Genomic DNA, 14,052 nt, shown 5'->3' on the forward strand with positions numbered 1-14,052 from the left:
GTTGGCTTCTGAGATTTGATTAAATGTTATCTCCCATCAAATAGGGTGTATATACAGGACAATTGAGACAATAGGAATACGTCGTAATGAAGGAATTGCTACCATTGGATGTCAGATATACATCAGTACCGTATATTCAATGTGTATATCCTTTTACAAGTTTGATACGTGTTATCCACACAATTGCTTTTTATCTCTTCAACTTTGGCCAATGGGCAGATTTCTTTTTGGCTTCTTTATTAGCACAAACTTGTTTCTCCTCTGTGTATATGTAGTGAGAAAGGAGAAAACTAGACTCATTGTTTTTGCTCTTCTAATTGTCCACAGAGACACTTTGTAAGGTTATCCATTGTTATTGGAAGCTTTGTGTTTTTTGTTCATAAATGCCTTTGTTTTTAAGATTATTGTGTCTGTACAAGCAAGCTAATGATAATGGCTGTTATGATTTTTTGGCAGGCTGAATTGAATTAGTTGTGTTTGAGAAATGGCTGCAAAACCAGAAAATGGAGGAGATAAGAAGGTGTATTATGACCCAGTTTATAGTCCAGGGAATAATAATAACAAGAATAATAGTCAGGGTAGAAAATTGTTTGATGATTTCAGTGTTGCAAATCATGTGCACATTTTGAGGCCACAGTCAGTCTCAGTGGATACCACAAGCCTGTTGCAGAAGCAGAGCAAAGAGAAGGAAGAAAAATCTTAGAGAAATGAGTTTTGTTGTTGTTTTCCTCTCAAAATGATGTTTGTGTATATGGCTTGTTTTTAATGGATATGTATCATTGTGTATATGGCTTGTTTTTAATGGATATGTATCAGTTTCTACGAATTTATGAATGACAAATGTATACATATATTTAAAAATATATTAAGACATTTAGCTTGAATTCGTGATGTATTTTTTATGAGTATGTTTATCATTTTCTATTGATATATAAATATATACATATCATATTATGTCCGTGTTTATGATTTTTTATATGAATGCATGTATCAATTTCTATTCATTTATATAAATGTATACACATCTGTAACAAAATATAAAAGACATGAAGTCATGTTCTTAGAATCACAAGTTTCTGTCTTAATAAATTTTTACTCCTCTTTTTGCTTAGAATCACAAGTAAAAATATTCTGAGTCAGAACTATGCTTATATTGTGCATACGTAATATCTATATAAGCAGATTAAGTCAAATTTGATTGGAAATTGAATATTAAGTTATGAGTAATTTTTAACTCAATTTTTTCTTAACTTGTTTTGTAAAGGTAAATCTATTTTAGATTTTGTTAATTTGTTTATGTATGTTTAAAATATCAAATATGCACTATTACATTTGTCAAATGAGGTGAGATTTAATAAATTTTGATTTTTTTCACATATGCAAAGTTTAACTCAATTGTATTTATGATTGAAAAGTGGTCATTTCTTTGATTTTTTATAAAGTTTTTTTTTTTTTTTTCTGGTCAAAAGTAGACTAGAACATGAATCTGTGCTTTCAATGGAAGTCTAAGTATTGAGAGGTATCAAGAATTTGAATCTCGGTGGATGAAAAGTAATAGTAATGTGTATTAGCAATATGGTGTTTTCGATAGAATTTATACCTAAAAATATAAGGATAGTATATGAAAAGACAAAAAAATCATTAAAATTGCGTGCTTATGATATAAGTGTATAAGAGGCCTTAGGAAAAGATGATATATACGATTTGACAAGATAATGACAAGTGTGTTAATCTTATAACGTGAGATAACTAACACAAATAAATATTAAATGATCTAAGGCACAAGAAGTAAATGAGATAAGATAGTATATAAGGTTGTTGGTAAACATATTTGTCTTTTAATAAAACAAATAATCAAAAGCCTATATTCCCAAATTCATAAGACAAATGCAATCTGCCAATAATTGAGGAATCCTATCTTCTTTAATTCCTCTCTGAATTTTAGTAAGGTTAATCTCCCTTATTAGTTTTTCAATGAAAACACTCTCTTAAATAAGGATTACTTTTAACCAGAAAGTAATAAGGCTTCCCATCTATTCTTGGTGTAAGAATTTTCCTAAGGGCAAAATTCACCCAGGAACTAAGAACTTAAACACAAGCACAACTGTAGACTAGGAGAGAGAGTATGATCAGAATAACAATATATTCAATATTCTATATTAAGAGTACAGTAGGAATGCCTGTATATAAATGCCTCTGAGATACATCTAGAATGCCTCGTAATCAACACTATGATATGTCATACAACCAGACACATGCCCACTAGATATGGGTTATCCTTCATTAAGCATGAAAGTATGTGCGTTGATGAGAGGATAAGCCTACAAAGGTGTGACACACAAATCAGTATTGTAGACACCATGTGCTAAAATAGAGTTGCGTACTCCTATGTTGTCTACATGACAACTCAAAAAGGTGCACAAACTCCTAAGTGTCTCACAAAATAAACTAATAAAATAATGCATTAACCTAAGTAAACTTAAGTAAGTGTAAATAGTAAATACGTATTTACACCAACACCCCCCCTTAAGTGCAACTTAGGGGAATGCCCTTAAGCTTATGAAACTAGAATGAAGATGCATAATGGGTCCCGGCTACTAGGCCATGTTAGGTAGCCATGTACATAATGAAGATGCAATCTCTCATAAAGTGGAGAAAGAGGAAAAACCTCATGGGAAAAACCCTCCCCCAAAAAAGAGAGATAAATAGGGATGCATGGATGGATGGAGTAATCAAGACCCCCCCATTATGACATACATCCATTATATACATAAGAGAATGATGAGAGGAGAAAGATAGACATGATAGGCTCCCCCCCCAAAGAAGAATGTTGACAAGTGAAAGCCTCTCTGATGAAGAAGCTAGTCCAAGAATGTAGAATGGTGTTCCTCCACTTAGGAAGAAATAATGGCAAAGGTACAATTCTGAAGACGTATATTAGCCCTAGAACCTGCTCAAGTATCCCTGTGCTGATGCTGATGTCCACCCCTTCCAACTGTGTTAAAAAGAATGAATGTAGATCTGGCAAGGATGTCTGTTGAACCTATTCCACTGAACCATCTGTCTCCTCTATTGACAAAGAGACCTCCTCCAATTGTTGTTCATAAGGATCCAAAATCACGCCAACCTATAAAGATTGATCACGTAGAGAATGGACATGAGGGTCAGAGTGAGCCTTGACAACAACTGAAGAAGGATCATCGTTATCAATGAGAAGATGTAAGTCCTCAAGTTTGTCTCCCAAGTCAATTGAAGCTAGAGCTAGAAGATGATATGTACCATGCTGTGCTGGACCTTTCAGTGTGGCAATGCAAGCATGTGGACTAAACCGATGTGACCTCTCACTGCAACTATCGATAGAACCCCATGTGTTTGAACCTGTTGAAGCACTATTGCATGTGTCACTATCAGTTTCCACTATGTATGATGTGCAGAGAGGAGTAGAGGATAAGCTTGGAGAACTTTCCTCAAAGTGAACATCCTTCTCCACAGAGATCTCGTGAGTCTCTAGATCCATAAGTCTGTAAGGATTTGCATTGTCTTCATAACCAATGAAGGTATAAGGCCTAGGTGTCGGTGCCTTGCAACTCCTGGAAGAAAGGTTACCCCATGCTAGACAACCGAAGACTCTGAAGTGACCCACAACCAATTTTTTTCCGCACCATGCCTCAAAAGGAGTCCTCCCGTCTAAGGCATTATGAGGAGACCTATTAAGTATGTGAGTAGCATTGCTAATGGCTTCAACTTCTAATGTAGGATCAAGAGACTTGGCTTTTATCACGCAACTTGCCAGGTTTTGAGAGTCCTAATCTTCATAGCTGCAACATCTGTCTTGTGCAGACTAAATGTTGGTGGGTTCTGAAGATCAAGGCTCTCAATTCTGAAAAAGTTCTTAAGTCTTCTGTCTACATATCTATTCTCATTGCCCACCCTTAGTATCTTGATGGATTTCCTTGACTTGTGTTCAACATGAGTCTTAAAGTCTTGAAGCTTATGAACCACTTCATTCTTGTGATGAAGGAAGTAGACCCAAGTGAATCTCGAAAAGTCATCAACAAATGTGAGGATGTAGCGGCCTTGGCTGACTGAAGTCACTGCAAAGGGTCCTGCTAAAACCATGAGAACTAATTAAAGAACAACTGGAGCTCTAGAAGACTTCCCTTTATCACACTTCTCGTTGAGATTCATATCCACTGAACATGATGAACATTCTCCTTTAGAAAAGCTGATATTAAGTAGACCTTTAACCATGTGTTTTGAGAAAAGTTGTTGAAGAGAGCGGAAGTCAAGGTGATCGAACCGCTCATGCCATAAGGTGATTTGTGAAGTAGAGTGAGTCAATAAGGCTTGAGAAGGTGACTTAGGCACAAAATGGGAGAAGGAATAAAGCCTTTTGTCATCATTGACTTTCCCAACTACAACCAATGAATCATCTCTTAGACTTTGCACCATCACTGAATCTGGAAGGAACTCAACTTTATGACCATCTCCAAGGTGAGTGATCTGGTAAACTGATAGGAGATTGGAGCTAAGGTTTGGAACGTAGAGAAAATCTTTGAATTCCCCATTTTCCATTTTCACATGTCCTTTCCCTTCAACTTCCATTTTAGTATCATCTCCCACGAAGATGTGTGGTACCTTTGATTGCTTTAATGAAGAAAAGTCTTCCTTTGAAGAACCTATGTAGTAAGAGGCACCTGAGTCAAGTATCCATTCCGAAGAAGAACTTGTGTTTGCCATAAGTGCTTGCCCTTTACCCTTTGAAGAGGTTGGAGTAGAATCCTTGGAAGTACCTGGCACTTGAATCTTGTTCTTCCTGAGTAGATTTTCTAACTCATCGATTCTTTTTGTCTTGCAATGACGCTCGTCATGATTTGGCTTTTTGCAATATGCATAAAAGAGTTTGTCCTTCTTTTCATTACTTTCATTCTCGATTGAAGAAGAACCGCCTTGTTGTGAGGAGGATTGTTCTATCTCAGGTTGTATTTTCTGCTTCCACTACTTCTTCTTGTTGTTGCTTTTCCCTCCTTGACTTGATTTGTGCTCATCACTAGCCACCAAGGCTTTGGTCTTTGATGACTTGAGAAGTCCTAAATCCATCAAGTGAGATTGCTCAACAATCAACATCTCTGCGAATGCATCAAATGAAGGCTTTTGGTAAGCATATCCCATGGTCGACCTATGAGTATTAAAACTCAAAACAAAGGAAGTGTACTCAAAAGGTAGCCTCTTTAGGATGTGATGAATCAACCTGTCATCCTTCATGGGATTCCCACAATATTTAAGAAGTGCCCTATACTCATTGGCTTTGATGATGTAATCCTGAATTGTGTCAAAATTTTTCAGATCCAAGAGAAGTAGATCATCCTCAATTTGAAATCCCTATTCTTCATCCACCTTACCATACAATGATTTAAGTTTGTCCCAAGCTTCTTTAGATTCTAAATAGTTGGTAATGTGAAAGAGGAGATCCCCATGTACACAACTCCTGATAGCTCCTAAAGCTTTTTGGTCTTGTGTTTGCCAATTAATGAGTTCTTTAGCATCAATAAGTTTAGGAATTTTACCTTCAACATAAAGACTATATCCTTTTTTCATTAATCTACTCCATGCAATATCTTTCTATGTAGAATAGTTGTGTGAAGTTAGAGGAGGACATTTAAAACCCATGATGCAGAAAATGAAAGAGCACAATAGAGAGACACAAGAACACAGTACACCCCCCCTTTTCACTCAATCAAAAGATCCCCCCCAAAAAGATGCTTTTGACACTTTATAAGTAGTGCGTGTACAATGGGCCACTTGTCAAAATGAACAAAGTGGACTTTCTAATTTTGCTTTTACAACTACCTTATGCGGCTTAAATCTATCACTTAAGCACTAGAGCTCACATTTACAACAATTCTGAAAAAGAATGAAAGCTTTACAATGCCAAAAAAGGCCTAATTGTGAAAGTGAGATTTTGGTCCACACAACCCTAGAATCTAACTTCAGATCTAGAAAGTAGATGAAAAAATATGCACTTTCAAAAAAATAGAACTTGAAAAAGTGACTAGATGTGCTCGTGCGGAGCGTTTGAAGTTGAAATACGTAGGATTATGCAGGTATAATCACCAAAAATCGCAATTTCTGAAATTTTTTTGCACCAAAACTAGAAAACAACACCACCACTGGAAAACTTAGGAAATTCTACCCAATTTCAAAAATAATTGTACCTAAATCGACGTTCGGATGTCCAAGTTAAGGGCTCATAAAGTCAGGCTACCAAATTGAAATGCAATCTGGAGAGGGGTCTTGAGCAAAAACTACAAGTCTAAATTTGACGGTCAAATGGTCATTGTTGTAGTTATAAATTTCCTAGGTTTGACGGTTAGACGGTCATCAAATTTAACCTCAGAAAAAAGATGATGTCATAAAAAAGAGCCCCCTGTTGACGTGTCAAGTGACTAGCTGCTGACTGGATGTACGTCTAGTGGCATGGCACTATACAGATTGTACGATAGTATGGAAATTGTTACGTGGAGGGTATAGCTAGTGTCCTACATGTGAAGCTGACTGGGATGTTGGGTTGTCCTATCTGCGTCCACGTGGCGAGTCGTTATTAGCAGGTGACGTGTCTGTTTCCAAGGATGACACGTGTCTTGCTTGTAAGTAGTGGAGGCAAGTGGAGGGAGGATGAATAAGCCTGCACCATGTGGTGCCAGGCTGTCACCTCGCAGGTGGGAAACTTCAATGCAGAGTGCCAAAATATTCACCTGCTTGAAAACAACAGTCACCATGAAAAGGAATCAAACCAAATTTTGTATAAATGGTCGCTGAAGCTTCAGCCTATTTTGCGGGCTGAGTTTTGCTGCTAGAAAACAATAGTCGAGCCAAAAAACAAATGCGCGGGCAGAAGATTTTAATGCAGTAGGCGCAAATTTTTTTTAAAAATGCTAGATTTTAACGCAGGCTGCCGGAGGAGACTAGTGGACGGACTAGAGATCAGTCCATGATGCCGAATTTCATTTTGCTACATGTCAAAGTTGGGAGTTTTTATCCCACATGCATGTTGCTTTGAGATTGGGGACTCTTTAAAACAAAAGGGCCATGGAAGTGAGAGTAAAGAACTTCGTTGGGAGTCTTGGCCGCCGGTGGAACTGTGCTGGTCGGATTTATTGAAGGGTTGTTGAAAATTGCTGTGAAAACCCAAATGAAATTTTCTTGTTGAAAAATAGAAGGTCCCTGCAATAAATATAAATAAACCTCCACATTGCAAAGCCAGGATCTAACAGCCTAGTTCTACAACAAAATTTCTTCGCTGGGTGCCCAAAGGACAATTTTTTTTTATAGCAAATACTGACAAAAACTAATAAAATTGTAGAGAATAAATACAGATCCAAAAATTAATTAAATCTGCAAGAAATGACCATACCCAAACTACAAATCGGGGCCTCCGGGTTCTGATTTGCAAATTTTTTTTTGCCTCACGGTCGACTTTGGGCCAAGGTAGCTGAGTTTATAGTTGATTTTCATCGATTCAACATTCCAAACACAATGGTGAGGTCAGATCTGGCTCTAGATGCTCCCAATTTTTGCAGTACTCCAAATTTGGGCTAAGGTTCTAAAGTAACCAATGGTCTTGAACAGCTATGTGATGAGAAAATCTCCAAGCTCTGATACCATGTAAGAATTTGACTAAAGGAAAAATTCACTTAGGAACTAAGAACTCAAACATAAGCATAATTGTAGACCAGGAGAGAGAGTATGATCAGAATAATGATATATTCAATATTCCATATTAAGAGTACACTAGGAGTGCTTGTATATAAAGGCCTCTAAGATACATCTAGAATGCCTTGTAATCAACACAATGAAATTTGCTTGTTGAAAAATAGAAGGTCCTTGCAATAAATATAAATAAACCTCCACATTGCAAAGCCAGGATCTAACAGCCCCGTTCTGCAACAAAATTTCTTCGCTGGGTGCCCAAAGGACAATTTTTTTTTATAGCAAATACTGACAAAAACTAATAAAATTGTAGAGAATAAATACAGATCCAAAAATTAATTAAATCTGCAAGAAATGACCATACCCAAACTACAAATCGGGGCCTCCGAGTTCTGATTTGCAAATTTTTTTTGCCTCACGATCGACTTTGGGCCAAGGTAGCTGAGTTTATAGTTGATTTTCATCGATTCAACATTCCAAACACAATGGTGAGGTCAGATTTGGCTCTAGATGCTCCCAATTTTTGCAGTACTCCAAATTTGGGCTGAGGTTCTAAAGTAACCAATGGTCTTGAACGGCTATGTGATGAGAAAATCTCCAAGCTCTGATACCATGTAAGAATTTGACTAAAGGAAAAATTCACCTAGGAACTAAGAACTCAAACATAAGCACAATTGTAGACCAGGAGAGAGAGTATGATCAGAATAATGATATATTCAATATTCCATATTAAGAGTACACTAGGAGTGCTTGTATATAAAGGCCTCTAAGATACATCTAGAATGCCTTGTAATCAACACCATGATATGTCATACAACTAGGCACATGTCCACCAGATATGGGTTATCCTCCATTAAGCATGAAAATATGTGCGTTGATGAGAGGATAAGCCTACAAAGGTGTGACATGCAAATTAGTGTTGTAGACACCATGTGCTAAAATATAGTTGTGCACTCCCCTATTGTCTACATGACAACTCAAAAAGGTGTGCAAACTACTAAGTGTCTCACAAAATAAACTAATAAAATAATACAAAATGATAAAATAATGCATTAACCTAAGTAAACTTAAGTGTGTGTAAATAGTAAATACATATTCACACCAACACTTGGATATCGGGGTAATCAAATAACGACAAAACAATAAATCAAGAACTGGATAAAATAGAGAGAACACACAATTTCTCTATCAATTTCTTATTCAAAAGAGAAATGAAGTAAAAAGATTATCTAACATATGCACCATATAAGTATCCAACATTGAAAAGAGACCCAACACTTCAATACCGATTCAATACTAAATCGATAGAGAACAATCCAAAGCATACAATCCTTGAATATATATGTATAAGATCTTTTTCATCCAAAAACAATCATGTTCTGGTATAATGCTGGAAAACTAAAACATTCACACAACCACTAGAACTAGATTTATAGTTCACAGTATGATATCCATCAAAAACTACAACCCTTAACACTACCAAGTTTCTAGCTTAAATCTAGTAATGTTCGAGAATCTCCATCAAAACTCGATTCTCAGATAGTTTAAAAGTAGTTTAAAAAAGCCACGTTTTTAATGGGTACACAAACCACATAAGTAACTATTTTTAAACTTAAACTTGAGAAGAATCATAAAGAATAGATTCCCTAAAGGAAATCATCATCGTGCTTCTTTAGTGACTCTTCTTCTTCTTCATCATCATCTTGGGTAGAAGGTCCCTACTCAAGCTTCCAAACTCTATATGCACCTATGAATCCTAATATAGCCTTCTTGTTTCCAAGCTCTTTATGCTCTGCAGGTGGTTCTTCCATGTGTCCCTGTCTTATTTCATTTTGGTGACTCCATCTAGATATTTTGGAAGTTGCTAGCTGCATATGTTGATCATAGTTTCTATTTTAGCAAGTTTAGTAAGATCTTCCATGGTCAAGTTAGCTCCATTTTTTATTGCCTTTAGGGGTTCTTCATATTTCTTAACCAATGCTTCTACATCTAAACCTCCTTCTTTGAAAGGTGCCAAAGGAGTGGAACTAATGGTCTGAAAATGTTTATTCATGCCTTCATGAATTTCCTTGAAATCCTTTTCAAAAGACTGTATACGAGAAATGACAGGACTATAATTAGAGACCCGTCAAGCTATGTTCTTTCACAATATATAGATTAGCGTTGCATTAACCAGTTGTAATGGGTTTTCCTCCAGGAATTTATTTGGACCGTATTCCTCCATGTCTGCTAGCTGAGTAACCATAGTCGATAATCTTTTAGATTTTTCTTTCCATATTGTCATTTGTATACCAGCCTCACCTATCACAACTTCAACAAGAGTAAATATCTTCTGAAAGTCCCATATAAACTTAGTAAGCAGATTCATCACATAGTCTATTCAATTATGGATGACAAAAATTATGGCTTTCGCCTTCTTTAGGTCATTCATCAACTATTAATTTTTGGGTGCATTGGGATCAAATGTGGGCTGAGATGAACCATCAGTTGTTGAACCCTGCCCTGTTAATGACCTTATATATTTTGCCATTGTATGGACTTCTGCCTTCAATTTCCTCTTTTCAACACCATCATTCTATGATTGCAAGATAATTTGCTTAGTGGATTATTCTACCTAGTGTTCCTTTGTCTCCTGATTTATCACTCCCAAATTGGTGTGAGTAATCTCAAAATTATTCAAATCCAACGGACCTGTATCATCTTTGTGATTATAGGTGGCTACCTTAGCAATGTTTTTGCCTATTTCCTGGTCAAAAATTGTCCTAGCTGAGCTCTTAGTTCTTTTGGATTTTGAGGTTTTGGTAGTATATTTACTCACAATGTCATCGATAGGAAAGCAAATTGGAACTAGGCTCCTCTTTTTGTTAACTAAAGCCACCAACCAATTTGGTGTGGAATCAAGAACTTTTTGAGATTCATTGCCTTTAATTGGAGTATTCAAATTTTCTATCCTCTGAGGAGAGGTTCCCATATTCATCTGGACCTGTTTAAGATTATAAATGAGCATACTACCCAAATCCCTGTCAGGTTCACTATCGACCTAAATAGCTTCACTAGACACAACAAGCATTGCCATCTTGATCCTATTCTCAGAATGAGGTTTTTGCACCAAGGGAGGATTATTGCTCTACATCTTGCTAATCCTTGTTGATCTCCTACTACTTGCAGATTTAGAATGAACATTAGAATATGAGTCAATTGATTTTCCAGCATGTTGGGGTTTTTTTCATTATTAACCAAGAATTTGTTCTCTCAAGCATGGTCTTTGTTCTTTCAAGAATATTGTCTTCTTCCTCAGAATCCTAGTTTAGGATAACTTTGCTAGAAATCAAAGATTTAGTTATTTGAGTTCCTTTTAATTCTGCTTTATCTTCTTTACTATTAGAGACATTTATATCCAAATGTAGATGGAAGAGCTTAATTTGAGAAATGGTGAGCCTGCTATATTCTCTCCTCTAAATCCCTAGTTCATCTGCACAGTCCTCCCAAAAATTTTCAATATCAGGGATGTGAGAAAACTTCACTTGGGATTCAAACAAGCTATGAAATATCCTTTTACTATCAAAGTTTTTCCTAGCATGATATGATCCAAGATAAAAGTTTATTAAATCTAAGCTTATGCATGTAGCATCCTCCATACTCTTGCAAGTTAATTTGCCTAGTTTAAATGGGAAAATGACATCAAAAACCTCATAAGTGGAAAACTTGTTTATGAATGAAATTAATTGTCAAGATATCTCCGCCAATATGAAAAAATCAAGGGAAAATCTAGTGAGTCTTAAAGGTTCCTCATCAAAACTACCTATCCTCACATAAGAGAACTTGGGGAATTGGATGAAAATGCTACCAAAAGATTGAACAAATTTCAATGATTCAGAAGAGAATCTATGGTGAGGAGAATCTTTCATTTCAAAACACAATTTTCTTGACAAAATATCATGAACCTTCCTAAAATTTTCCAAGACTTTGTCTCTATGTAACAAAGGGTAGTAGTTATATATAGTGATGTTTTTTGCCCAGGGTTCATGAGGTAGATACTGCAAATCTTGAGTATTGGCCAACATATATGTTAAGTATGAAGACATATAGAAATCCTTCTTCATGCTTAAAGCTCCTCTAAGTTAGTTTCTCAGAGATCTAGCAATTAATTTGGCCCAATCCAAGAATTGAGACCCTTTCAAAACAACCTGAATATAAAAATACATCCATTCTTCAAAAGAAGACACATTCGAAGAACCAAAAATTTGGTGCAACAAGACCATGATATCATGAACCTGTGACGTCATTTGACCTTTCTTGAGAATTTTAGGCAACCTAGAGCCCCTTTTTTAAGGGTTTTCAATCCAACTCTTTGCAATGGCATTTCTATAAACATTAGACTTTTATGAGAATCTAGCTACTGATAAAGCAGGAGTCAAATCTGCAAATTTTTGCTCTTAAAGATGAAACAATTTGGATATGGTTTCCCTAGAGATATTCAATAATATACTTCTATCCTTCCTTAGAATATTTCCACTAGGCATATCATACATCTGAATACATTCCTGAATAAATTCTGGACATGGGTATGTAGGCGGGAAGGTGGAGGCCAAGAGAAAATTAGTATCCAAGAGTTTAGTGGAAAATGGCTCTGCAAGTTTCTCACACAACCTTTTTGTTACTCCTCCTATGTCAAATACTAAAAGATCTATGTATGATACAATGGGTGACTTACTATAAAGACTGTAGGTATTCCCAAAAATGTGCAGAGTGGACCTCATGATTCAAAATTCCCTCCAGTTGCTTGAAAATTAAAGGAGTAAAGCACAAATTTTTTTACTAACAGATGAAAGAAAAAGAGTCAAAGATGTTGGGTGATGCGACGTGCTCCCCTACCCATAGGTGGTTAATTATGTGGTGTTCCATGTTCACTAACAGTCATGGCTTTTGGTGCAATGACAAATGGGCCCCATAATTGGTATCAGAGCCTAGTTTTGGCCTGGTCATGGGTTCAAATCTCCTCGGTGCCTTCCCGATCCATGTAAGCACCTGGTATGCGTGTCAAGGGGGAGATTGTTGGGTGATGTGACACACTCCCCTACCCACAGGTGGTTAATTATGTGGTGTTCCATGTTCACTAACAGTCATGGCTTTTGGTGCAATGGCAAATGGGCCCCACAAAAGAACACAATACTTACCTGAAGAGCATAAACTACAACAACTACAAAAAATAGTTCTCCTTCCTCAGATTTTCACTGCTGACACTTAACCAACTAAAGAATTTGTGCTTTTGAAAAAGGGAAATCTTACTCAAATACACTTCCCAGAAAAGATAGGGCATTAATCATGGGAAGGACAAAATGAATTGCACATGCCATAGGAATATGAGGATGTGAGAAGATGATTCTTGTCATTAAATATAAAGTGAGTAACTTAAATGATATGTCACCCCTACATGTGCCAAATTTCCACTCTTGCCCTTTAAAAATAAATATCGGCATGATATGTAATGATTGCCTTACTCCAATTTACTACCTCCTCATAAATGATGAAGTTGCACACAAGTGTGACAGACTTGATGAGGTGTCCAATTGTAGTGTATCTTCAAAGAATTAAACTCAGTGACACATAAGGTTAGGGCCTACCATTGATATTGCATGAAGACCAAAAAAATGAGTTGAAGTGATGAACCTTTTGAACCTTTTGAACTTGGTTCAAATGGTACACCAGGTTCAAGAGGTTCAAGAGTTATTAAAGAAAATTAAAACTTGAAACATGACCTCAATCACTATGTTTACAAAGGAAAATTGAGGATTAGACTTCGTCAACAATAGGCTTTGAGGGATCGAAAGGACAAGGTTTACGGATGGACAATTGAAAAAGAGGGTATTGAACCCAAATTGCATTTGACACTTGATAGAACCAATGGTTCAAAATAACCATTTGAAAATATGAATGAACCAAAAATAAAGATTAAGAATGACGACTCTAAAAAATCCTAAGCTAACAAAGATCTCATTAACTACTAAGAGTTCTATAAAGCTTCCTAGGACCTAAGGTAACTCAACACATATAAATATAGGAGTTGTTAGGTAAACTAATTAGATAGAAAAATCCTTATTCACACCAATATACTTCGTCCAAGTGAAATTTGGGGACAAAGAAGGCAATGCAAATTATGTGTAAGGATCGATCCTAACTATGAGGTAATGTCAAGTAACCATTTAAAACATATTACTCACAAATAAAGTAATAGAGAAATATCCAGTGAAATAAAAACTAATTTAGAAAAAAGAGGGGACACTAGAAAGTAATCATGTACAAGTGATGAAATGGGTGATGAATCTAGAGGACACATTGACA

The 14,052-nt window shown here is 36.2% G+C and overlaps 1 long non-coding RNA gene across 1 annotated transcript; it reads left to right on the forward strand.

The window, feature by feature from the left end:
• Positions 1 to 220: 220 nt before the first annotated feature.
• LOC149550726 (uncharacterized) lies at positions 221 to 786 on the forward strand. Its single transcript, XR_016353262.1, has 2 exons — positions 221 to 341; positions 457 to 786. It is a non-coding gene; the product is annotated as an uncharacterized LOC149550726 (long non-coding RNA).
• The last annotated feature ends 13,266 nt before the right edge of the window (positions 787 to 14,052 follow it).

This window comes from Cupressus sempervirens, chromosome 6 (assembly GCF_028749045.1).
Source record: "Cupressus sempervirens isolate cs-2001-9-10 chromosome 6, ASM2874904v1, whole genome shotgun sequence".
Lineage (NCBI taxonomy): Eukaryota > Viridiplantae > Streptophyta > Pinopsida > Cupressales > Cupressaceae > Cupressus > Cupressus sempervirens.